Source organism: Oryctolagus cuniculus, chromosome 15, assembly GCF_051225735.1.
Source record: "Oryctolagus cuniculus isolate XC-2025 breed Fujian yellow rabbit chromosome 15, ASM5122573v1, whole genome shotgun sequence".
In the NCBI taxonomy this organism is placed as follows: Eukaryota; Metazoa; Chordata; class Mammalia; order Lagomorpha; family Leporidae; genus Oryctolagus; species Oryctolagus cuniculus.
The window spans coordinates 93,290,901-93,294,694 of record NC_142881.1 but is presented as its reverse complement, the minus strand read 5'-3'; the positions used below and the strand labels follow the sequence as shown (position 1 = coordinate 93,294,694).

The 3,794-nt window shown below is 45.1% G+C and overlaps 1 pseudogene; it reads left to right on the top strand.

Moving 5' to 3' along the window:
• The first annotated feature begins 438 nt into the window (after positions 1 to 438).
• Positions 439 to 2,413, top strand: LOC103345786 (la-related protein 4B pseudogene; annotated as a pseudogene).
• The last annotated feature ends 1,381 nt before the right edge of the window (positions 2,414 to 3,794 follow it).

Genomic DNA, 3,794 nt, shown 5'->3' with positions numbered 1-3,794 from the left:
TCAGAAGCACGGTGGTTCGATGCTGGGCTCTGCTCAGTCTCCCATCTACGCTATGATGGATGCTATCAACTTGGTATTTAGTGAATTTCTGCCAGATTGATTCACACACAACCTTTTAAGGATTTATTTAGGTGTGTTCTCATGCGAAGGGAAGGAGTGTTGGGGATCCAGAGTCTCGAGGTTGAGACATTTTCGGCCCGAAAGGGGAAGAATCCACTTCCGCCACTGCACCCGGCCCATGCCGGCCCTTGCTCCCTGCGTCCAGCCTAGTGCCGCAGTGCAGCCTCTTCCTAGTCTCCCTCCTCAGCTCTCCCTGCATGTTGTGTGGTCGCCAGGCACCGTGGCTGCAGCAAGGAGCCCCCCCAGATGCCAGTCAGGCAGGGCAGGCGGTGCTGGCAGCATCCTGAAGTTTACATTAAACTTCTCCAAGTGGAACCCATGACTTCTGGTCAGGACGCTAAAGTTGTGGCTGAACTGCAGGCAGAGAGGCCAAGAGGGCAAGGACAGCTCTCATCTGATGAATGGTCCTGTATCTCAAACCACTTCTCAAACAAGTTCCATCCCAGCTTTGAGTCAGGTAGCAACAACTAACTTTTTGGAGCTAAACCCTAATGCGAAAGTGTGGAGGATTCATGTTAGATTTGGAAGCAAGTAGTGCAGCTGTCGGTTTGAGTGCTGCATGGGAGGAGACCACCGGCCATGGTGCAGACTGCAGCCCACAGGGATTGGATGTCAGTGGTGATGGTGACAAAAGTCGTGAGAATGCAGCATTACCAGATTTACCTGAGTCAAAACAGACATGAGCGCTTTGGCTCTGAATCATGCAGAATACAAATCTCTACCTGAAAATAGTGAAACAGGAGGAAATGAATCTCAACCAGAAAGCCAGGAAGACTCTCAAGAAGTACTTAAAAGAATTGGAATTCTGCTTATCTAGGGAGACTCTTGCTAGTGCCATGTATCTTACATCACATATGGATAGTGATCAGTATGCTCTAATTACAATGGTAGCTACCCTTGACCATATCAAGAAACTCAGTACTAGTGTGGATTTGATTGTTGAAGTGCTAAGATCTTTACCTTTAGTCCAGGTGGATGAGAAGGGAGAAAAAGTAAGGCCAAATCAAAATCATTGTATAGTAATATTGCGAGAAATATCTGAATCTACCCCTGTGGAAGAAGTAGAAGCACTATTCAAAGGAAATAATTTACTGAAATTTATTAACTGTGAATTTGCCCATAATGATAATTGATTTATTACATTTGAAGCAGAAGCTGATGCACAACAGGCTTACAAATATCTGCAAAAAGTCAAAACTTTTCAAGGAAAACCAATTAAAGTGCAGCTAAAAGCAAAGGCAATAGCTATAATCCCATTTTTGCCAAAGAATGGATTTAGGTCTCTCTACATGAACCTTTATACAAAGCAGTGTTACATGTCATTTATTTACCTCCAGTATACAGTCCCCAACAACAGTTTCCTCTGTACAGCCTGACTGCCCCCAGACATTGTCAACAATGCATAGCTATTTCGATCCACCCTTGGTAACTCTATTTCCAAATACTGGATTTATACATGGGTTTACATCTCCAACCTTCAAGCTTGCAGCCTCTCCCCTGACTTCACTCAGACTGTGTCCTCCCAGAATCAAGAAAAATTCCTTTGGCTATAGGAAGAAAAGGGAGGAGAAGTTTACAAGCAGCCAAACTCAGTCTCCAACACGACCAAAGCCTCCATTACAAACTTAGAACTGGGGCTGTCCAACTCCCCCCCATTACCTGGAGCTACAGGCAATTTGAAGACAGAGGACTTGTTTGAAAACAGGCCCTCTAGCTCGGTAATAGGATTATCAAAGGAAAGGAGCCTCCATGCAGATGCAAGTAGGAACGCTATTCCTGTAGTGGTCCCCAGAGAGCCCTCACTGCTGGCTTCTTGTGCTGTATTAGCAATGTATGAACGATCCCCATCCCTAGCCCATTTACCTGAGGATCCCAAGGTGGCAGAAGAGCAGAGGGAAACCCACAGTGTGGACAGACTCCCTTCTGTCCTTACTACAACTGCGTGTAAATCAGAGCAGGTGCATGGAGCTGCCACAGAATTGCGAAAGCCCAGATTTGTCAGAGAATGAGTAAAGAGCCACCTTCTTCCCCACTGCAACCCCCAAAAGAACAAAAGTCAAGTGCTGGCAGTTGTAGGAAGGAGGAGAAGAAGCTTGCTGCACCTGTGTAGAAATAGAGGGAGTCCCCTGCCCTCAAGTCCACTCCCACAGTCCCCAAAGACCAGGGGAAGCAGCCTGGGCACTGGCCCTCACCACCAGCTGTTGAAAAGTGTCTTCACAGAGGACAGAACACTCCCCCAAGTCTCCTCAGTAAAAATTCTATGTCTGGGAGGGGTTGCAAAGAGCTGCATTAGCCACAAACGAAACACTTTTCCCACTCAGTATGAGAATGAGTCGCTGGTTAGGCAGTTGCAGTATCTGTGAGCCCCATGGAATGCCTGCAAGTTATTTTTTCTTCTGTGAGTCAGATTCTCCCCCTCTGAAAAAAACTATTTTTCAGGATTTAATTAATATAAACCTTATTTTTGGTTGGTGCTTAACTGGAGGTGATGTGTAAGTCTGATTTTTTTCAGGATAGAAAATGCATTTATCCCAACAGATTGGTGTTTTCTATTAAGCCTCTGTGTGGTTCTGAATGCAAGCTATATACAGTGAAGTTTTCTAAATTAAGGGAACTATGCTACTTTATTTTTTTTAAATAATATTGATCTACAAGTGCGTATCTCAGATGCCCCAGCAGATGATGAGGGCTGTCAAGGGTGGCCTTGGCCTCAAAGTGGAAGGGGGTTGGCAGTGTCAGGTCACTGACACACTGGCATGGGAGTTGTGCTTTCATCTAAACTGTTAACAAATGATTCTAGCATTTAAAAATACATCTAAATGTACATATAGGCCTTTTTGGATCCAGTGGGCAGAAAGAACCTGCAGAGCACACCCTAGAGAAACCTGAAAGCTTTCTGTTTTGACATCCTACCAGTAAGTAGCCAGCTTCTCCCCTCAATTGCAAGTGGCTATTACCTAAAATCAGTTCAAAACATGTGAATAGAACCTAAATGAAAATATACTTTGTTGGCCACTGACATGTTGCCAGTATGTTGTATCATGAAATGGTTTTGATTCCTGTGAGCTGGCTGCTCTGGCTCTTGGCCTAGTGCACCTGCTCCATGCACATTTCTGTCCATGTTCCCCTGCCCCCAGGCACTCTCTCGGAAGAGTCCTCATCTTAACTCCATGAGGATGTCTTCCTGAACCTCTGCATCAGCACATGCATTTAAAAGTTATGTAATGGTGAGAGGATGCTGTTTGTGGTTTTATTTCCCTCTTTGGCTGGTGGAGGACAAAAATTGTTGCTCTTTTTACCTCCAAGATGAGGGTCTCATTGATTCACTTCTAGAAGTGTACTTCTGAAGAACAAGGATGCACTAAAGTTATCAAGTTTATAATAAATTTAAATACAAATTATTTTGTTTTAAAATGCCTAAAATTATTCTCTTTTATTTATTTATTTGACAGAGTTATATAGTGAAAGAGAGAGACAGAGAGAAACGTCTTCCTTCCATTGGTTCACCCCCCAAATGGCCACAATGACCAGAGCTATGCCGATCTGAAGCCAGGAGCCTTGTGCCTCCTCCTGGTCTCCTATGTGGGTGCAGGGGCCCAAGTAGCTGGGCCACCCTCCACTGCCTTCCTGGGCCACCCTCCACTGCCTTCCTGGGCCACAGCAGAGAGCTGGAC